The 23,339-nt window shown below is 41.7% G+C and overlaps 2 long non-coding RNA genes across 2 annotated transcripts; one reads left to right on the forward strand and one right to left on the reverse strand.

The window, feature by feature from the left end:
- Positions 1 to 10,523: 10,523 nt before the first annotated feature.
- LOC111841092 (uncharacterized) lies at positions 10,524 to 15,280 on the forward strand. Its single transcript, XR_011985030.1, has 11 exons — positions 10,524 to 10,668; positions 11,247 to 11,553; positions 11,639 to 11,718; positions 11,813 to 11,859; positions 12,050 to 12,082; positions 12,248 to 12,311; positions 12,405 to 12,515; positions 12,623 to 13,254; positions 13,384 to 13,556; positions 13,640 to 13,854; positions 14,841 to 15,280. It is a non-coding gene; the product is annotated as an uncharacterized lncRNA (long non-coding RNA).
- LOC111835637 (uncharacterized) lies at positions 15,136 to 16,422 on the reverse strand. The gene is made up of 2 exons (XR_011985029.1): positions 15,694 to 16,422; positions 15,136 to 15,476 (listed from the first exon to the last, which is right to left on the reverse strand). It is a non-coding gene; the product is annotated as an uncharacterized lncRNA (long non-coding RNA).
- Positions 16,423 to 23,339: the final 6,917 nt, after the last annotated feature.

Raw genomic sequence — 23,339 nt, forward strand, 5'->3', positions numbered from 1 at the left:
GAATTTGTTGGTATTGTACAAAATCACTCATTCAGGCTTAAATAACAAAGAGTAACCCACACAGAAAATATAAAAATCAAATTTCAAATGCTGACATCCACACAGAGCACTGTCTTGGCTGCCATCAGTGATGAGCAAAAACAATCAACTGAACAATGCCGTCTGGTTCTTGATTAAATTAGCAGTCTAAGTATGTGAGAGGGTGCGTGTATCTGTAGGGCGTATCTGTGTAGGTGTGTGTGTGTGTCTTTGAAGCTGTCTGTTGGTGTGTCTGCATCTGTGTAAGTCTGAATGTGAATGCGTGTGCTCGTGGGGAGAGGAAGCACTTATCAGCGTGACTGGATTTTGTAACTCCGATATCTGTGTCTCCGCAATTAACTTTGGAATTTACAGCCTCTTTGTTCTCCCCAGGTGGTGGAGAACAAAGCAGCTAAACTTTGGAGGGGAATTTGAATTTATCCGGAAAAATAGTCTCCTGGAGGGAGATTTGAATTTACCCATTGCACAAGATTTCATGACAAAACAGCAAAATTACTCTACCCAACCTAATTGCAGGAATAGCGTTGTATAAGATCACCTGAGGTTAAGATCAACTTTATCGGAGTTGAAATGTTATTTTAACTCAGGCTCACTTGCACTGACTGGAAATCACTATGAAACAGATTGTGTAGTACGTGAGAAAGAGAAGGAAAGAGATAATTTAGGAAATCGCATGCAATAACTCGCGTGTCTATGCATATAAGAACGCTGAGATCTCTTTGCTTAACCAGCTGACCTAATCAGCAACACAGCAAAGGATTACACAGTTTACCTAACACTTCAGTTCAGTGACTATAAGCATAAGTTCAATTAAACACAACTTTGTCCAGATGAAACTTTAAGACAAAACCCTTTGTGATGTGCACAGGCCGAGTGACTCACGGCATTGAGCTGAATTCCCAGATGCGTGTCGAGATGATGCTCCCACAAAGCATGGCATCCGAGGAGCAAGATTCTCCGTGCATGATGATGGGATTCCGGTGATATTTGACATATAGTTACTTAAAAAATAACATAGATACATTATATGGACAAAAGTATTGGGACACTTAGTATGCTAAAGCATTAAAATATCCCTTCACTGGAACCTAGCCCAACCCTTTAAAAACAAACCTATACCATAATCCATCCTTCTCTAATCTTTACAGTTGGCACGATGCGATCAGGCAGAGTATGTTCTCCTGGCATCCGCCAAAATCCAGACTCTTCCATCAGACAGAGAACCATGATTCGTCATGCCACAAAACACATTTCAACTGCTCTACAGCCTAGTGGCCTTGCGCTACTCCAACCGGTGCTTGGCATCGTGCTTGGTGATGTGAAAGTCGCATGCATCTCTTCAGCCATGGAAGCCCATTTCACGAAGCACCCAATACACAGTCTTGTGCTGAGTTTAAGACCAGAGGAAGTATGTAACTCTGCAGTTATTGAGTCAACAGAGTGCTAGTGACTTTTACGCATAATGCACCTCAGCATTTGGCAACCCTGCTCTGTTACCTTACATGGTCTGCCATTATGTGGCTGAATTTCTTCTGTTCATAACCGCTTCCACTTTGTCATTATACCACTTACAGCTGACTGTGGAATATCTAGCAGGGAAGAAATTTCACAAACTGACTTATTGCAAAGATAGAATCCTATGACAGTGTCATGCTTAAATTCACTGAGCTCTTCAGAATGACCAATTCTTTCACAAATGTTTGTAAACCTGACTGCATGCCTAGGTGCTTGATTTTCCATGTAGTGTACTAGAGAGATGGATAATGCCGCTTCTTTCAAAAAGATTTATGACCTAAAGGTCAAAAGGTTACGGTTCAAGAGTTCACTGGGTGGGCGTGGTTGGGTTCAGGTGACGTCACGACTAGTGTTGTTGCGAGAGGGGGTTTATTGCGAGGTGGTTTTTAAAATTTATTTATTTATTATTATTATTATTAATTATTTATTTTATTTTGACTAGTGGGGGAGAGTGAAATGAAGTTTCAGTGGTTTGTCCGAATAGCCCCGTGCTATGAGGGTGACGGTGCTGAGCACGGAGCTGAGCGCGGAGCTGAGCGGGTCGGTTACCTGATGGAGCGTGAGCCTACGCCAGGTCTGCCTGTGGTGCGGTACTGTGGGAAGGTCTCGGTCGGTCCGGAGCATGTAAATGTTGTACTTGTAGATTCTGCAAAGGACTCGGAGATTGTGAGAGCGATGTTGGAGCTTATCCCTGTCACGCCCCGCTCCGTCCGCTCCTAGTGTGTGCCACGCCCCCTCATTATCCACGTGTGCTTCCCCGATTGTGCCCAGCTGTTTCCTGTTTCGTTTGCCTAGTCTTGTGTATATGAGTCCGCGTCTCCCCATGTATGCCAGATCCGTCATTGTATTGTCCGTGGATGTCCGTCTGTCGTGGAATAAACCCCATTTACCTGACTTCCTGGCTGCTTTCGCCTGCTTCCCTGCTCGCCTCCCCACCGAACGTGACAATCCCTGTGTTGCGCGAGTCTGAAAGAAACTGTGTGAAAATGAGAAAGTTGGAGCTAAGAATGAGAGGAGGAGGAGGTGGGTCTGATGCTATCCTCCAATAAACGCTTAGCAGCAGCAGTTTGGCCGTGTGTCTGTGAAAGCTGACCCCCCACCTCCCCCGCAGCAGCAGTTTGGCCGTGTGTGCGTGTGAAAGTGGTAGGGAGTGAGGGTGTCCCCCCTTTTTTTCTTGTTTGAAGTTTGGGTTTTTCTCATGCACCTGTTATTTACATCCCCGTAGGTAACCCCCGGGTCAAACTGTAATTGAGCCACATATCAAATTGGACATTTTGTCTTACAGTATGTAACATGTTTTTTTTTTTTGTTTGAAGTTTTGGTTTTTCTGATACAGCCTTTATTTACACCCCGGTAGGTCATCCCGGGTCGAGCGTATTGTCTGCGCATAAGTACAAATATGAGTTAAAAGAAAAACACCGCGACGTACAGGAGTGGCGCCGGGTATGCAGGCGCTGCCCCTTTAAGGGCCTTGGGGATCTGGGGAATCGCATCCCAGACGGCCCTGATCCCCTCATATTCCAGGTGGCCACCCTGGAATATGGAAGCCGCTGGTGACAGCGGTTGCGCGGCTGCTGTGATCCCAGCTGGCTTCTGTGTTGGGAGGGGCTCCTCCCGATATTCAGTGGGGAGAGAGGCAGAACGGAGAGAGCAAGCCCTCAGGTAAACGGTCGGGGTCTCCTCCGGTCCTTTCCGCTTGCGCCTCTTCTTTTTTCTCCGACTGGGGCAGGTCGGTTGAGGCGGGGTTGCCGGAGGTTTTCGCGCACTTCCGCCATTACGTGCGCGTTCCCGGACGGCGACATCTCACTTAAGAGTGTCCCGCTCCGGCTGGCTAAGTCCCGTAATCCAGGGTCCTCACGGACCTCTGGCAGGTTTAGCCAGTATATTACCTCTTGAAGGAGATTGAGACGCTGGTCTGCAATCTCCTTAGGTGCGTTGGAGAGATCCGTCATTATGTTGTATCTGCTGGCAGGCGAACGGGGAAGCAGGTGAGTCAAGCCGGTAAGACGGGCAAACGGGGTTTATTCAGAACACAAGACTGACGGCGACTAAACATTACAACACGACAATGACGGATCTGACGAGACGTACTCAGACGCGGACTAAATACACAAGACCAGCCAGAAATAACAGGACACAGGTGATCAGATGTTTTAAAATGTAACATGAAAGTTCTTCAAAGTAAGATGTACAGATATTTTAAAATGTAACATGAAAGTTTTTCAGAGTAAGACATAAAGATGTTTTAAAATGTAACATGAAAGTTCTTCAAAGTAAGATGTACAGATGTTTTTAAATGGAACATGAAAGTTTTTCAAAGTAAGATGTACAGATATTTTAAAATGTAACATGAATGTTTTTCAGAGTAAGACATAAAGATGTTTTAAAATGTAACATGAAAGTTCTTCAAAGTAAGATGTAAGAACATAAGAACATAAGAACATAAGAACTATACAAACGAGAGGAGGCCATTCGGCCCATCGAGCTCGCTTGGGGAGAACTTAACTAATAGCTCAGAGTTGTTAAAATCTTATCTAGCTCTGATTTAAAGGAACCCAAGGATTCAGCTTGCACTACGTTATCAGGAAGACTATTCCATACTCTGACTACACGCTGTGTAAAGAAGTGCTTCCTTAAATCCAGTTTGAAATGTTCTCCCGCTAATTTCCACCTATGGCCACGAGTTCTTGTATTTGAACTAATGCTGAAGTAACTATTCGGTTGAACAGCATCCAAACCTGTTAGAATCTTATAGACCTGGATCATGTCCCCCCTCAGTCTCCTTTGCTTGAGGCTGAACAGATTTAGCTCAAATAACCTTTCCTCGTATGACATTCCTCTAAGACCAGGAATCATTCTTGTGGCCCTACTCTGCACCTTTTCTAAGGCCGCAATGTCCTTTTTAAGATATGGTGACCAAACCTGCACACAATATTCTAGGTGAGGTCTCACCAAGGAAATGTATAATCTTAGCATTACCTCCCTTGACTTAAACTCCACACACCTGGAGATATACCCCAACATCCTATTGGCTTTTGTTATTGCTTCCCAATTTCACTGGCGACAATGAGACATGGAAGCATCAACATACACACCAAGGTCTTTCTCATAATCAGCTACCTTTATTTCAGTAGGTCCCATAAAATACATGTACTTTATATTTCTGCTCCCTACATGGAGTACCTTACATTTGTCTATGTTAAATTTCATCTGCCAGGTGTCGGCCCAGTCACTAATTAAATTAAGATCCTGCTGTAGCTGCTGAGCCGCTAGTTCAGTATCTGCTACACCACCCACCTTGGTGTCATCTGCAAATTTCACTAGTTTACTGTATATATTGGTATCTATATCATTTATGTAAATTAGGAACAATAGTGGTCCTAAAATTGAACCCTGCGGTACCCCATTATAAACGCAGGCCCACTGTGACATTGAGCCGCTTATAACTACTCGCTGCTTCCTATCCGTTAACCAGTTATCAATCCAGGTCACTACAGTTCCTAAAATACCTGTTGCTTTGAGTTCAAGTGAGAGCCTCTTGTGGGGGACAACATCAAAAGCCTTTTGGAAATCTAAGTAGATGACATCATAGGCCTTCTTATCATCAACTTCCTGAGTAGCTTCCTCAAAAAACCCAACAGATTTGTTAAACAGAATCTACCTCTCCTAAATCCATGCTGGCTATCCCTCAAAATGTTATTTGAGTCCAGGTAATCTACCATTTTCTCTTTGATTATAGCCTCCATAACTTTACCAGTTATACAAGTTAGACTGATTGGCCTATAGTTTGACAAATTACTTCTATCCCCTTTTTTGAAAATGGGCGTTATGTTGGCATGCTTCCAATCAGAAGGTACCACACCTTCAGATAAGGATTTTTGAAACAGTAATGTTAAGGGTCGGCAAATAATATCCCTCATCTCTTTTAACACTATAGGTAAGATGCCATCAGGGCCCTGTGATTTATTTATTTTGAGCTTAGCTAGGCTTTGCAAAACATCAGCTTCAGTTATATACACTCACCTAAAGGACTATTACTGTTCAATTTCTCATTAATGCAATTATCTAATCAACCAATCACATAGCAGTTGCTTCAATGCATTTAGGGGTGTGGTCCTGGTCAAGACAATCTCCTGAACTCCAAACTGAATGTCAGAATGGGAAAGAAAGGTGATTTAAGCAATTTTGAGCGTGGCATGGTTGTTGGTGCCAGACGGGCCGGTCTGAGTATTTCACATTCTGCTCAGTTACTGGGATTTTCACGCACAACCATTTCTAGGGTTTACAAAGAATGGTGTGCAAAGGGAAAAACATCCAGTATGCGGCAGTCCTGTGGGCGAAAATGCCTTGTTGATGCTAAAGGTCAGAGGAGAATGGGCCGACTGATTCAAGCTGATAGAAGAGCAACTTTGACTGAAATAACCACTCGTTACAACCGAGGTATGCAGCAAAGCATTTGTGAAGCCACAACACGCACAACCTTGAGGCGGATGGGCTACAACAGCAGAAGACCCCACCGGGTACCACTCATCTCCACTACAAATAGGAAAAAGAGGCTACAATTTGCACGAGCTCACCAAAATTGGACAGTTGAAGACTGGAAAAATGTTGCCTGGTCTGATGAGTCTCTGATGATTTCTGTTGAGACATTCAAATGGTAGAGTCAGAATTTGGCGTAAAGAGATGAGAACTTGGATCCATCATGCCTTGTTACCACTGTGCAGGCTGGTGGTGGTGGTGTAATGGTGTGGGGGATGTTTTCTTGGCACACTTTAGGCCCCTTAGTGCCAATTGGGCATCGTTTAAATGCCACGGCCTACCTGAGCATTGTTTCTGACCATGTCCATCCCTTTATGACCACCATGTACCCATCCTCTGATGGCTACTTCCAGCAGGATAATGCACCATGTCATAAAGCTCGAATCATTTCAAATTGGTTTCTTGAACATGACAATGAGTTCACTGTACTAAAATGGCCCCCACAGTCACCAGATCTCAACCCAATAGAGCATCTTTGGGATGTGGTGGAACGGGAGCTTCGTGCCCTGGATGTGCATCCCACAAATCTCCATCAACTGCAAGATGTTATCCTATCAATATGGGCCAACATTTCTAAAGAATGCTTTCAGCACCTTGTTGAATCAATGCCACGTAGAATTAAGGCAGTTCTGAAGGCGAAATGGGGTCAAACACCGTATTAGTATGGTGTTCCTAATAATCCTTTAGGTGAGTGTCAGAGCATGTGAGCGGAGCCGAGCGGAGCGGAGCGTGAGTGAGGAGCGGAGCGGGCGGAATTTGGTCAGAGCGCGGAGCAGGTTTTCTAATTAAGGCTGGAGCGGTCGCTTTGTCTCGCTCCAATTTCGCTCCAATACCGCTCACACTACAATTCTGAGGCGTGCCCAAATCTACCCAGAATTCACCTGTACAATTATCAAGACTGTTACACAAATTGGCCGAGATGGAATTCGCAAATTTTATTTTAGAGACGTGCTGCATCAACAGAAAAAAATTGAGGAATTTAAAACGTGTCTGTATATTCTTTAGGCTATTAAACCCACTGATTCCTTTATTTTTAAGCCTATTTTTGTGTGGAATGCCATTTCCAAACCTGTCCGTTGTTGCCGATAGGTTGCTTAAAAATAAATATTTTTGTTCTGACTGGCAATGTTGCCGTTGCTCATATTTCTTTATGACATAAGGCTTCGGTTTAAGGTGACATTTGTTAGGCATGCAGATCATTTGTTCCTCTTTTAAATTGGAGCGAGCGTGGAGCGATTTGACTGGAGCGGGAGGACATTTTAGTGGAGCGAGGAGCGGTGTTGAGCGGAGCGGCTTAGTGCGAATTAGAGCGGAGGAGCGGGCGGAGCCAACAGCCTCGTGAGCGAGGAGCGGAAATTCTCACCGCTCCGCTCACATGCTCTGGTGAGTGTATATATTAGTTATAGACGATGTTGTAGTAGTAATAAGAACTGGTAAGTTACTAGTGTCCTCAACAGTGAATACCCGTGCAAAACTGTCATTGAACTCATTTACTATATCAATGTCATTTTCAATTATAAGACCCTTACTATCCTGCAGATTAGTAATTTCAGCCTTTAGAGCTCTTTTAGAGTTAAAATACTGGAAGAAACTTTTAACGTCATCCTTAGCCTCCAATGCGATCTTCCTTTTCGACATTCCTTTTAGCTCGTCTAATGTAATTTTTTAATTCAGCCTGTAGATTTAGATACTCTTGCTTTATTCTGTCATCATCAGTTATTTTCCATTTCTGGAACAAAGCCCTTTTCCTCCTTACTTTATACTTTATTTCCCTAGTAAATCACCTAGGTTGCAATTTCCTAGATTTATTCTTGCTGGAAACAGGTATGAAGTCCTCTTGCACTTGCAATAATGTGCTTTTAAAAAATTCCCATGCCTCTTCAACAGTTTTGTTATTTAACTCCATCCAGTTCACAGTTTCTAGTTTTAATCTCATACAATTGAAGTTAGCCTTCCAAACATTATATATTTTTTATTTGGACTTTGCTCTTCGGGCACTAAACTTAACCTCAAATTTAACCATGTTATGATCGCTATTGTCAAGTGGTTCTAAAACGTCTCATTTACCAATCCTGTCCTGGTTATTAGAGGAAACAAGATCAAGAATGGCATCTCCCCTGGTAGGGGTGTTAACAAACTGAGTAAAAAAACAATCCTGTACTAATTCCACCATCTCAAGTTCATTTTCAGAAGAGCCAGCAACAATGTCCCACTGCATCCCCGGTAGATTAAAATCACCCATAACTACCACATCATTTTTATTGCTCATAATCCTAATATCACTGTATAACAATCTGCTTTCCTCGGCAGCTATATTAGGTGCTCTGTAACAAACACTGACAATTAGGCTATTTGAGTTTTTAGCATCTAATTTTACCCATATAGCTTCCGTACTTTTACTTATATCAGTAAGCTCCCTTGCCTGCAAGTTTTCCTTTACATATACTGGAACACCACCTCCCTTCTTACCTATACGGTCTTTACGGAACAACGTGTAACCATCCATATTATATTCTTGTCCATCCTTTTCACTCAACCACATTTCAGTTATTGCTATAATATCATAAGAGTCTGATGAGATAAGAGCCTCTAAATCATGAATTTTATTCCTAATACTCCTGGCATTTAAATACAGACAACAAAGGGTAGGCCTATTACAGTGCCTACTTATAATATGATTTTTTGGGGCTTTCCGTTTCCCCCCAGTTACATACTTAACTAACCTCCCTGCCCCCCCAGTCCCTAGTTTAAACATTCCTCAACTACTCTACAAATACGCTTTCCCAGTACACTGGTTCCCCTCCGGTTCAGATGCAACCCATCCGGCTTGAACAGGTCCCACCTGTTCCAGAAGGTCCTCCAGTGCCCCATAAACCTAAATCCCTCTTTCCTACACCATCCTTTTAGCCACGCATTTAATCTCCTTATCTCAGCTAACTTAGCCTGACTTGCGCGTGGCACGGGGAGTATTTCAGAAAATACCACCATGGACGTTCTGCTTCTAAGCTTATTGGCGACTTCTATAAATTTATCCTGCAGAACAGGATAAATTTGCCTATGTCGTTGGTGCCAACATGCACCACGACAACTGAATCCACCCCAGCTGGGGCCAAAAGCTTGTCCACACGATCTGGAAGGCCTCCTACCTGGGCACCAGGCAGGCAAGACACCGTATGGGACCCTCTATCACGTGTGCACACATAACTGTCTACTCCCCTAATAATTGAATCCCCCACTACCACAACCTCCCTCTTCCTGGGGAGAGGGGCTCCTCAGTGCCCAAGGGCCCACCTGCCTCCCCAGTCCCTTCTGGCTCTAAAGCTGGAAGCACCTGAAACCTGTTAGACACAGACACCTCAGGTGATGCCGCCTCTGTAACGTGTGTACGCCTTTTCCTGCGTCTACGACCTACGGTCACCCAGCTCTCTCTATCTGCTCTTCATTCTCCCTCCCCCCGCTAGTGGCGTACACACCATCTCCCTAAAAGGCGTATCAACTAGCTCATCTAACTCACTGTTGCATTGGATGAGAGCCAGTTGCTCCTCAAGGTCGCGAACCTTGACCATGAGTGAGTCCACTAGCTTACATCGCTCGCAGATGAAGTCCGACTGGACACTAACGTCCAGAAGGGCAAACATCTTGCAAACGCAACACTGAGCCGGCCCCATAATTAAGTAACTCACTATGACCCCGTACTCCCAGCCCAGTAAATTTATATAGTGTATTTAACTATAAAGTACGGAAGCCCTGAAGTGCAAAACAAATTTACAAATCAGAAAACAAAATTAACAAACTGAAAACAAATTTACAAATCAGAAAACAAATTAACAAATCAGAAAACAAATTTACAAATCAGAAAACAACTTAAAAAACTGAAAACAAATTAACAAATCAGAAAACAAATTTACAAATCAGAAAACACTTTAACATTAACTCAAAACGGAAAAGGTAGGTACTCATTCGATCTCAATGTTTTGTTACTGATTGGACAGTATACCTACAGTATGTATCTCATAGAGCGGGCTATCCCCAAACTGCATTCTACCGTTACTTGCAGACTTAATAATATATAGCTTTTGATCTTTCGTGTTCAATATTTTGGGTTTCTTTTAATGTTTATCTCTCTAAAATGTCTTTTTTAACAAACACTGTGTAGTTTAATGTGAATGTTGAAAGGAACTGTAACGTATACCGTCTTCTCCAACGAGCGTTAACCTTATCAGTTAGAAACCCACAAATTTAAGACGTTAGCATCAGAAGTGCTTACAAGTTACAGTATTCAACAAATATGCTAAACGAAAACGTTCATATATCAATTCAAAGGCAGGGTAAATCTGCTGGTTTTGAAAATGACTGAATTCCAATGGAAGGAAAATGTGACTCAAGAATTGAGTAACTCACTCAAAATGTACGTCTGAGCAAATGACTTACATAATAAAAATGTGCACTTTTCTAGACCGCACTAAAACGTTCAAGCAGTTTTTGGAATACCGCAAAATGAAATGTAATGAGAGAGCCAGCTTTACATTCAGTAAGGGAGGACAAAGAGGAAAGAAGGTAGAAAAGAAAGTACAGGTAAGTTGGTTTAGGTTTTTTGTGTTGAAGGTGCAGCTTGTAGCGGATCATTATAACGATGGTGACCATGATGGGTGTTTCGTTTCCCATGGCGTGGACTCAACGGTTCAGTTTTGTGCTCTGATACTGCACGTTGGCGGTGATTACTCGGGTCTTCCCGTCCTTTACTTAACAAGATGTGTGCTTTATCCCGGAGTCTTTTTTTTATTTTTTGGAAAATTTTCCTTCTGCAATCGGGGATCATGTTAGTTTTTGAATGTATACACAGTGTAATCTGATCGCAGTACTAAACTACATAATGCACAATGGACGTACTGCAACGCAATTTGTGATGTTTTTTTTCCCTTCATGTAGCAAAACATTTTCGCAACGTATGACCATATGAAATTCATTAAATGTAAACACGATGCCAGTTCTCCAGGAGACGCTGAATAGTATAGCCTGATACAACTTCAGCAGTGCCTTAAAAAATTCAAACCTTCAAATCTTGTGTTGGTTTTTTTATTTTGGAACGTACAACTGAGAATTTTGATTGCCTTATCTAAGCATTTGGACCTTATTTTGTATCCATTTTACAGATTAACATTGGTTTGATGTCACTGAGCAGTGGAAGTTTGAGACCGGTTCGAGGGAAAACCCTTCCTTTGGCCACTGATCCTCATATCTCAGCAGGGGATCTGTGTATATTGGCTGTAACCAAGATGAAGACCTTCAATAAAGACATGAAGGAAGGCCCATATGTGCTTCTGTATCCAGATGGCTCAGAAATAGTCAATATTCCAGGAACAGAGAAGCTTTTTGTACTAAAAGAGTACAAAGAAGAAATAGGAAAGTCATATGCCAGAATTACTCTGTACATATGCCACAAGGATGAATTTCAGAAACGTTAGTTTAACTTTATACCTTTAACACAATTCTTTCTTGGGGGATTTGTTATGAATGTAACTACAGGTATGTGAAATGTGTTTAGGTAGTCAAGATTCCAGTTCAGAGTCTGACACTGAAGTTGTGATTGCCACACGAGATGAGTTTTCCTTGGCTGACACACTAGTAAGTCAATTTACCCCCCCCCCCAAAGAAATAAATCTCTGGCATCATAAAGGTCATCTAATTTGATTTAATGTCTCTTCTTTAATATATTAAGCCATGGCAACCACATCACGAGAGTTCAACTCCGAAAGGCAGAACGAAGTAAATATTCTTTCCTGTCTTAATTATTGTTAATGCGTAACGTGTAGTTCAGTAGATATGAAGTCTACAATTTATTTATTTGACAATGGTATGTTCATAATTGTATGGTACTGTACATATTTCACGGAATTCTTAACTTGAAAATGTCATTTAGAACTCTTATTTACAAAATGTATTGTCTTATTTTCAGTGATGGCGTTCTTTTGTAGCTGAAGAACAAGAGGTAGTATTCAACTTTTTAATAAATATAAATTGGCACAGTCTGTTTAAATTATTTCAATTCCCAGTCTGTTACATCCACCGTAGTATCATCCTTTACATGGCTGTAGTTTTTCTACCGTGTTATGCACCACTATTTATTACTTTTCTTCCCACATAATTGTTTCAGATTCAGATGATGCTGCTATCCCAAGTGTTTCTGGGTGTGGTGTTAATCAGAGTAGCATCTACAGGTGTGTATGTGGTGTTTTACTTTTCATTTCACGCCCCACCCCCACCTCGCCCTGTGTGTGCCTGTATTTATAGTTTCTTACAATCTTCTGCAGGATGTACACAAATTTGTATGCTCCTGTGGATGGTCAGGACGACGATGATGATGATAATGAGAATGAAGACATTGCTGCTGGCGGAAGTCATGAATTTTTAGGGAATGTAGAGTAAGTCTTAAAACCATGGGCTTAGCTGAATATAATAGTATACTGTAATTGAAGTTTAATTGTAACATTCAAAAATAAGACAAACTGATGCATTTCTCTTGTTACAGGGAGACAAATTGTGTGACAGCTGCTGAAGTAATTGGGAACTTATCACTTGGCATAAATCACACAAATGTCAGCAGATTTAACATCACCAGATCAAATGTTTGGGATGGAGCTGTCAGAGGATTCAACTGCAGCTCCTACTCGCCAAACAATGACATGTTTGTGAAGTTCACAGACGATGCTGGACAGTTTGAAGATGGTATCGATACAGGTGGACCAAGGAGGGAATTTCTTACAATATTGATGGGTCATTTAAAGGAACGTCCAATTTTTGATGGCCCTCCACTGAGCCGTTACCTTGTATACAATTCTGCCAGTGTGTATGCAGTCACTTTCATTTTAATCAATACTACAAGGTTGCAAAAATTAGGGTTTAACAATCAAGCCTTGCTTTAAGATACCTGTATTCTAAAACCAAGGTGACATTGAGACATTTGTGTTGTATTTTGTAACAGCTGTCAGGGACGATGAGTATTTCTTGGCAGGGAGAATAATTGCGGTATCAATAGTGCATGGAGGACCTGGGCCCCATTTCCTTTCCAAGGACTTGGTGAAACACATTGTAGGCCAGCCTTGTTTCAGTCCAACTGTAGATGATATTACAGATGAAGAGATTGGGAAAGTTCTACGTGAGGTAGGAAAAGTAATTACAGAAAAGAAACAAGTTTTATTGTTTTGGTAGTAATTTAAGATGACGTGTCAAGTTTATGAAGTTGGATATGGGTGTTTAATGTTTTGTGACTTTATTTTTTTTCTTTTAAAGATTCAAAATGCAACTTCTTTGCAGTCTGTGCAAGATTGTATTTTGGAAAACAGCAGTATGTTCCAAACTGCTGGATGTTTTAGGCACATTAAAACCTTTGCAGAGAAGGATGCAGTCATACAGGAGTACCTGAAATGGTATGTCATCCACAGAAACCATGGAGTTATTGAAAGGTAATCTGAACCTGCTACGTATAATACATGTTATCAAAGCTTTTATGCATTTATTTTGCAACAATTCTTTGATTTGTCTTTAGATTCAAAGATGGACTTGCAACCCTGCAGTTCTTGACGGCATTTCAGCAGCATCCAAATGTGCTGTCTTCCATTTTGTTTCACTCCAACAAGAAACTTACCGCCTCATATGTTGAAGATCTGTTTAAGCCAGACCTCAGCCCCCCAGGAAGCAACAGAAAACAGGAGGAAAACAGAATATTGTCCTTCTGGGCAGACTACCTTCTTGACTGTGAAGGTTGGTCATTTAAAATTATTCATTTTAATTAGTGCTGTCAAACGATTAAAATTTTTAATCTGATTAATCACAGGGTTGCTGTGGATTAATTTCGATTAATCACGATTAAATATCATTCATTTTTAATCTATATTAATCACATTTAATTTTGCATGAGCAAACACACTCAAGAAAAAAGGGAATATATATGCACTTAACATGTTTATTGAACATCTTGAACATGAGTCGGATGCATTCCATCTGCCACAGAAGTGCAATACCATGTACCCATATCAAAAAGCAAGATTTTTTGCTTAGCCGGACAACTTGTCGGATTTAAGGTACAGTACCTCAGTTTAAATGGTCTTTATCTTCGTTCGCTTACAATTAGCACGAACTACCGTAAATCCGACAAATAATCCAACTAACCATGAAGTCCAATTCTAGCCTGGTTAATTGCCATTGTTAGCAATATCAGTTGATAACACATTACATGCGGTGCTTTACATATAAAACTCCGTAGCAATACATCCACAGATAACTTGGACGGTATAGCGTGTGCGACCGATTTAATGAGCCACAAATGTTGAAAGTAGTGCTTAAACAGTATAGAACTAAAACTTTCCCTTCTGTTGATAAAGGGCGCAGCCATCTAGGATTCTGAACTCGGGATCCTCTGTGCTGCTCCGAAATATTTCTCGGATCTCCGAGAAACTGGAGCGCATGTCGTCACTTCCGGCTTCAAAACTCCGGAATCCGACTCGGAATACGAGTTCCGAGGGCAAATGGAACGCACTAAAACTGCCCGAAATGGGTTAACAGAGACATTTCAGGGATTTTTAATCATTCTGTGCTGCACATGGGTTAATTGCGTTAAAAATTTTAATCAGATTAATCATGATGATGGATTAATCCGCGTTAACGCGTTAATTTTGACAGCCCTAATTTTAATATTTAATAGATTTTGTCATACAGCCTGACGTTATGCAAGTTTTTTTCCTCTACAGAAAAAACTCCCTAGAAGAGTTTCCCTAGAAGAAGTGTTGATGTTTGCCATGGGATTGATGACAATTCCACCTGCTGGAATAACACCAGCACCACATATAGAGTTCCTACCAAGCTCACCATTTCCAATGGCTAACACTTGTGCGAATACTCTAAAATTGCCCCTTCTGGATTCCTACAATCTTTTTAAGGCCCGCATGGACTTTGGGATTCAGAATTCCCCAGGCTTTGGATGCATTTGAAATATAAAAATTATCAATGACTTGTAGGAGTTCGTATGTAAATAAGATTTTCAAATCAATGCAAGTTTCTAATTTTATTAAAGTTAAAAACTCTTCAAATATTGTACTGTATACAGAGTTGTTCCAGTGATATCTGAGTGACTTCCTTTTCTGTTCTGAAGCATTTGATTTAACTTGAATAAAAATAACATCTATAGTCATGCAATTCCTTTAAGAGTAATGTATAGGTCTGTAGCTGTCTCCCAGTCTCCTGGCCATTGTAGTGCATTTTCTTCTACAACCAATTCTAAATATTCTTGCATGTCTGGATTGCCACAGGGATTAATTGTCATTTTGGTCACAGAAAAAGCCTGTAGTTCATCTCCAATGGGAAATCCACAATCCCTTGATCCAAATCTAGAGGAAAAATAACAATTAGTGTTAAATGTATCGAGTTCCTATTTTATACCCATTTCCCCTTACTCTTAGATCAACTGTCAGGAAGAGTTTGATTAGCAATTTTTTCCCTGATCATTTTAACTACATTAGAACATGGCAGGTGAATAGTTAGTGGCTCGCTGTGATTGTGGCGCTCCTGCAGGCATGTTCTGCATTTTAAGACCATTTCACTCACTTGTTGACTGAGACCCGGCCACCACACAGACTGTAAGGGCACGTGCCTTACATTTCACAATGCCTTGATGGCCCTCATGAAGTTTGGCCAGCACATCATTCCGCAATGTTGAAGGGATAACTAAGTGAGTGCCTTTCAGCAACAATCCATCCATCACAGTCAGCATGGCTCGTTCTGGCCAGAAGTGTCTCAGCAAAGGTTCCAGCTTTGCATGCTCTGGCCATCCCTCTGCACACAATTCCATGACATGAGAGCAAACGCTGTCAGCCACCAACTGTTCTTTAAGTGTTTCCATGAATAATGAACCGACAGGTAGATTGCTCATGACGCAGTCTACATATACACTCACCTAAAGGATTATTAGGAACACCTGTTCAATTTCTCATTAATGCAATTATCTAATCAACCAATCACATGGCAGTTGCTTCAATGCATTTAGGGGTGTGGTCCTGATCAAGACAATCTCCTGAACTCCAAACTGAATGTCAGAATGGGAAAGAAAGGTGATTTAAGCAATTTTGAGCGTGGCATGGTTGTTGGTGCCAGACGGGCCGGTTTGAGTATTTCACAATCTGCTCAGTTACTGGGATTTTCACGCACAACCATTTCTAGGGTTTACAAAGAATGGTGTGCAAAGGGAAAAACATCCAGTATGCGGCAGTCCTGTGGGCGAAAATGCCTTGTTGATGCTAGAGGTCAGAGGAGAATGGGCCGACTGATTCAAGCTGATAGAAGAGCAACTTTGACTGAAATAACCATTCGTTACAACCGAGGTATGCAGCAAAGCATTTGTGAAGCCACAACACGCACAACCTTGAGGCGGATGGGCTACAACAGCAGAAGACCCCACCGGGTACCACTCATCTCCACTACAAATAGGAAAAAGAGGCTACAATTTGCACGAGCTCACCAAAATTGGACAGTTGAAGACTGGAAAAATGTTGCCTGGTCTGATGAGTCTCTGATGATTTCTGTTGAGACATTCAAATGGTAGAGTCAGAATTTGGCGTAAAGAGATGAGAACATGGATCCATCATGCCTTGTTACCACTGTGCAGGCTGGTGGTGGTGGTGTAATGGTGTGGGGGATGTTTTCTTGGCACACTTTAGGCCCCTTAGTGCCAATTGGGCATCGTTTAAATGCCACGGCCTACCTGAGCATTGTTTCTGACCATGTCCATCCCTTTATGACCACCATGTACCCATCCTCTGATGGCTACTTCCAGCAGGATAATGCACCATGTCACAAAGCTCGAATCATTACAAATTGGTTTCTTGAACATGACAATGAGTTCACTGTACTAAAATGGCCCCCACATTCACCAGATCTCAACCCAATAGAGCATCTTTGGGATGTGGTGGAACGGGAGCTTCGTGCCCTGGATGTGCATCCCACAAATCTCCGTCAACTGCAAGATGCTATCCTATCAATATGGGCCAACATTTCTAAAGAATGCTTTCAGCACCTTGTTGAATCAATGCCACGTAGAATTAAGGCAGTTCTGAAGGCGAAAGGGGGTCAAACACCGTATTAGTATGGTGTTCCTAATAATCCTTTAGGTGAGTGTATAAGGGATACATATGAGTAACTGGTGCAAGTTTGGTGCATTTAGCATTTTCCCAGCCAGAGTTAGACAGGGGGGGCATTCTGTGGCAGGGTGGCTTGCTATAAAACGCCCCCCCAGCTAGAATCTTTTCCTTATGGATGGATGATTTGCAATACGACTTGTTAGCTGTAATGTACACATGGGGTTTAGAGTGAGTGGTGAAATTTTGGTGACTTTTGATTACTTTTGTTCTGTAGATGGATGTTAGATCAGTTAGATTAGTGGGCATTCAGTGGCAGGGTGGCCTGCTATAAAATGCCCCCCCTGCTAGAATCTTTTCCTTATGGATGGACGATTTGCAATACGACTTGTTAGCTGTAATGTACACACGGGGTTTAGAGTGAGTGGTGAAATTTTGGTGACTTTTGATTACTTTTGTTCTGTGGATCGATGTTAGATCATTTCCAGGCGTGACAGTGCTGAGTATGAAGTTAAACGCCGTATTATATTATATGACGACAGAATAGAAGAAAAATTTCAGCAGAACAGATTCAACAAAGTGTCAAGAATATCTTTCAACTAAATCAGTCCTTTCTTGCGATTGAAAGAGACTGTATTTGCACAGACGAGCATTGTCGAGAAGAAAAGCATTACTGTAGCATCTTAATGAAAAAGTTACCGTCACATTTGTGACGAATTACAGGAGGTTGTGAATTGAGGTTTGATTGTAAAATGGCATAATAAACAACTAATTTGAGTTTATTCAGTCGGTTTAGGGCAAGAAAATTAATTTACAGCGAGCGTTCGCTTCTGCTGCGCTGGAGAAGCGACTTTGCCTTTAAATGGAACGATGACGTCAGGGGAGGCAATCTGTGGCAGGGGGGCAGATTAGGGCACAACAGCTGTTCCAAAAAATTACACCTAAATATGTTTTTTAAGCATTTAAACACAAAATGAACCGGATAAAACAAGAACAGCATATACTGTACTAAACACATCTAAGCACATTTATCAAAACAGTAATTTGTAAAGAAAATAAATGTATCCAAACAATGTGTCCTGCCCCGATTATCCGCTCCTTCCGTGTGCCACGCCCCCTCGTTAACCCCGTGTGATCAGCTGTTTCTGGTTGTTTTCATTAGTCCTCTGTATTTCGTCCGCGTTTAAGTTTGTTTCCCCAGTCCGGTCATTGTATTGTCCGTCTGCGTTTTGCCTGCCTTACCTGTAATTAAATCCCGTATTCCCCGATACCCTGACGTCTGCGTCTTTGACTCCGTCCCGTCCCAATATTATTATAATTAAATGTATTAATGGTTTATTATTAATATTAAAATAATGAATAAGAAATCTTTATTTTTAAATGTATTTTATTATATAATAATAATTACTGTTACTGTCTATCATTGTCTAAATGTATTTTTACTGTCTAAATATATGTATTCAGTTAGTGTAAACATGCAGGATGCTATCACAGCGAACGCCAGGCTTATGGAGTGAGATCACTGCCAAATATACAAGAACGCAGACGCATAGATAAACCAAGCAAAACAGACAGTACGAGCGCGCACTGCGCCTTTGAAACGCAGATAAGAGCGCTCGATTCACCGTTTCTTGCGCGCTTCTTAGTTCTCTGCTCACTTCTGAAATCCCTGCACGCTTCGCAATTTTCTGCTCGTTTTGTAATTAAAACAGGAAATTATAGTCAGAGATTCAAGGCGTGGTAGCTGATTTCCGAGACTGTCAACTGAAAGCGCAAATAAGGGTATGGCTGCAGCAGTGTTGCCAACTTAGTGATTTTGTCGCTATATTTAGCGAGTTTTTAGACCTCTCTGGCGACTCGTTTTCAAAAAAGCGACTAGCGACAAATCTAGTGACTTTTTCTAGTGTTATTGGAGACTCTGACGTGGAAGCACGTATCGTTCTTAATACTCTTCTCACCGAGCAGCGGGTGCTGCCGTGGGCTCCCCTTACGTCCCAAAGCATTCACAGGCGGGCAGTCCTCACGCAGCAGCCCCGCCCAGCTGCAGTCAGAGTAGCAGACATCCCAAGTCTCCCGGAAGTTCCGGGAGTCTGCCGCATATTGATAGCGGCTCCCAGACTCAGTCCCTGTCACTACCGAAAATGTTACACCTACCGAACATGTAACTTCCGCTACTACGCATGCGCACGCTTGCGACTTCTGGAAGGAGGCATGCTATTTTTACGGCATCGCGTCACATTTCATCGTCTGTTGATTTTTGATAAGAATGTCGACAGCGAGAAGAAAGAGAAGATTTAACCGGATAATGATGGAGTCCTTCGACTTTAAAAGATTTTATTTCGCATAGGCCTTTAATGCCCAATGTGCTTCAGAAGGAGCAACGTAAAATACAGGGTATGGCCATCAATTTTACAGTCAAAGGTGACATTACTTTAATGTTACCATTATGTACTACTCCCAGTTCGATGTGCTGTGAAGTTACTTAAACTAAGCCTGCTTTTTTTCTCCTTAGTCATTTCATTTCTTAATTGTATCAGTGTAATTACCACACACTCGTGTCAGTTATGGCAGCTGTGTCTTGTGGTGCTAAATAAAGCAAATTATATTTGTTTCTGACAGACGACCGATTGTTTTTTCTTGGGCCAAACCGCACAACATAAACATTGTTTATGTTGTGCAAATAAAAGTTCTTAACTATTATTTTGGTGTGATTTTTTTTTTTTTTAGAAAATGCTGTACATATATCACAGCCCCCTGATAAGCAATATGGGTACACAAGATTGATATACACCCCAATTTTATTACGTTTTCTAAAGAAAAGGCATCTATTCAGCAATACCCTTGGGAAAAACCTTATGTAAGATTACTGTCAGGCACTACAAACAACGCGCACACAGATGCAAATATTACAATCGGCAAAGCAATATGGTTTAAATACCACACTAAAGTGACGGCTGAACTACAAATATAAACATCAATGACCCATCTCACAATACAGTACGTGACTAATGAATGATGATACACGACGTTCATGCCCTGAATCGAGAAGGGTCCAGCTGCAGACGCCTGTAGAGTGGAGCTCCACCGGAAATATGTCACCTCCACAGGAAATACGTGATTTTAAGGGGCGTAAAGTGGAGCTCCACAGGAAACACGTGACCAAACTGTGTGTTACAGCGGAATTTCAGTTATAAAATGTAAAAAAAGTATGTTTTTGTTCATTTATACGCTAGAGAAATTATTATATATATATATATACACACACATATATATATATATATCTGGTCTGATCTAGTTTGTGGAATATATATATTGGTCATAAGATGAGCAGTTATAAACATGCCATACATACGCAATTGCTATTATGTTACTTTCCATACACATTACTAATATATATATTGGTCTTGCCTTAACTGTTATAAACATATACTATATACGATTGCTGGAACAGCGCAAATGCGTACGTATTTTATGTGCATTTGCGCTGATATGACAAGAAATTATTGTGCATTTTAACCTGTATATGCTAATTCGTACTTCATTTGCGGTATATAGGTTGAAATGCACGGTATTTTCTTGTCATATCAGCGCAAATGCACATAAAATACGTACGCATTTACACTGTCACAGCAATCGATTGCCGCACGTATCGCTTTTAAAGGTGAATGCGTACTTGCGTACCAGTTATATGCAGCACTGTATGTGTTGTATAAATGATGATCAACATGTAACAATTATATTCAATCAACTGCTAAATTTATTTAGACAGCAACAACAAACAGAATTAAATTAAAAAAAAAAATCAATCAACACACTCATGTGCCAGTAATTTAATCTTTCTCATAACAGACAGCATTAACCCGGAGGCCCCGCTGGTCAACACAGGCATGTAAAAATAATTCCATGTCACGTGTTTCCTGTGGAGCTCCACTTTACGCCCCTTAAAATCACGTATTTCCGGTGGAGCTCCACTCTACAGGCGTCTGCAGCTGGACACTCTTGTGCCTGAATCACGCAATCTCGGTCTGCCACAAAATGTGAATACATGCGCAGTATCGGGCCTGTGGAAGTGTACATTACGCATGCGTAATAAAGAAGTGCCAGAAAATGTGGTTTCGTGGACGCATGCGTGATGAATGTGCGCATGCGTAGTAGCGGAAGTTACATTTTCGGTAGGTGTAACATTTTCGGTAGGTGTAACATTTTCGGTAGTGACACTCCTTGATGCCTGCAAATTGAATAAAATGTCCCGGAAACTAGAGCAAGCACACAAGAGCTTGCGCGCCAGACAGTAACGTGTCCATCGCGCACTTGAGAAAATCGCGCGCACGACGGAATGAGAGAGAGAGAGAGAGAGAGAGAGAGAGAGCGTGCGTATGTATGGATCCCTGCGTGTGTGCCTGTTCATGTAGCCCGTGCTAGACAGACAGCATCCTGATTGGTCTACTTAGCAAAATAAGCCAATCAGATTTCAGTGCGGGCGGGCTTTTATTTAACTTCTCGAGGACCGAAGTTATCGGTTCAGTGGAGCCTTCGAAATTTAGTGTGCTGACTAGAAAAAATGAATTAACAAAAAATTATACATATGGCCAATGTAGAAATTCTCTTGTGTGAAATAAAGTCATTTCCCTTCTTGGCGGGGGGGACCTCCCTGAAATTAGTTTTTGCAGGTTGGGATGTCTGGAGTAGGAGATGTTGACCTTTCCGCGTCCAGACTGCAAATTGAATCGCGCGAAGCCACCACTGGCTGATCCTGCCCTGGCTTATTGCCAAAAACTCCACCAAGTAAACAGTTAAATGACAGTTTTCAAGAATAAGTAACTGTGCCAGAGTGTCTCTTTGGGGTCACTTTTGCCGGTGTTCTGACGAGTTCAGATACTTTGTCGAGTTAGTCTACCGTAGTGCTAATCGATAGCCATAACCCTAACCTTAACCCCCCTAAAACCCTTACCTTAACCCTAACCCTAACCCACAGGTGTCAGACTCCAGTCCTGGAGGGCCGGAGCCCTGCACATTTTTGGGTTTCCCCTCGTTTAACACACCTGATTCAACTTCTTGTGCTAATTACCACATAGCTGTTGAGCTGAATCATTTGTGGTGGAACAGGGAAAGAACTAAGCTACACAGGGCTCCGGCCCCCCAGGACTGCAGTTTGACACCCCTGCCCTAACCCCTAAAACAGTGGAACTGCACATGCGCAGAAAGGCTCGATAGCACGTCTCCATAGGTAGCTCAACTCGTCAGAACACCGGTCCAAAGCTCGGATAAAGGAGGAGGGTTGGAATTGTGATATAAAAAAAATGAATCGACAGAAGAAAGTTCATTTGTAGTTCTCCCATGACATTATTCCTCTCTCCTGCAGCGTCCATTATAATTATATGCACATTATGCAAATTAGGCGATCATTTAGCGATTTCTAGCGACTTTTGGGACAACCAATAGCGACTTTCCTTGCTGCGGAGTTGGCAACAGTGGGCTGCAGAACGTGCACTCTTAGCTATATGCACGCTCAACCACAACGGGAAGTGCAACCGGGGAATCGATTACTAATTGCTAAGTTAGTGCTAATAAAGTGTAAAAATGGTACGTTTTCGAACAATATGAAATATTCTTAATCTGGCCTTTGTTGGTTTATTAAAATGTTAAAATACCAGATTAAGTTAATCAAGCTAAATGCTCGCCTGTTATTGTAATTATTAGCATCCTGGCCGTGGTAGCGTAGCGAGAGCACTGATGTTCCCTTATTTCCAAGGAAAAATTAATTGTGCAACCATCATAACTTGCTAACGTACGCACGCAGTGCACGTGTCCCCTTATTCTATATAACCACTGTTACATACACACAGATATGTATGACTGATTGTGAAATACTCAGACCGGCCCGTCTGGCACCAACAACCATGCCACGCTCAAAATTGCTTAAATCACCTTTCTTTCCCATTCTGACATTCAGTTTGGAGTTCAGGAGATTGTCTTTACCAGGACCACACCCCTAAATGCATTGAAGCAACTGCCATGTGATTGGTTGATTAGATAATTTCATTAATGAGAAATTGAGCAGGTGTTCCTAATAATCCTTTAGGTGAGTGTATATGCTGTATGAATTACTTTGGGCTGTGC

The sequence above is a fragment of the Paramormyrops kingsleyae genome, chromosome 23 (genome assembly GCF_048594095.1).
Source record: "Paramormyrops kingsleyae isolate MSU_618 chromosome 23, PKINGS_0.4, whole genome shotgun sequence".
Classification (NCBI taxonomy): domain Eukaryota; kingdom Metazoa; phylum Chordata; class Actinopteri; order Osteoglossiformes; family Mormyridae; genus Paramormyrops; species Paramormyrops kingsleyae.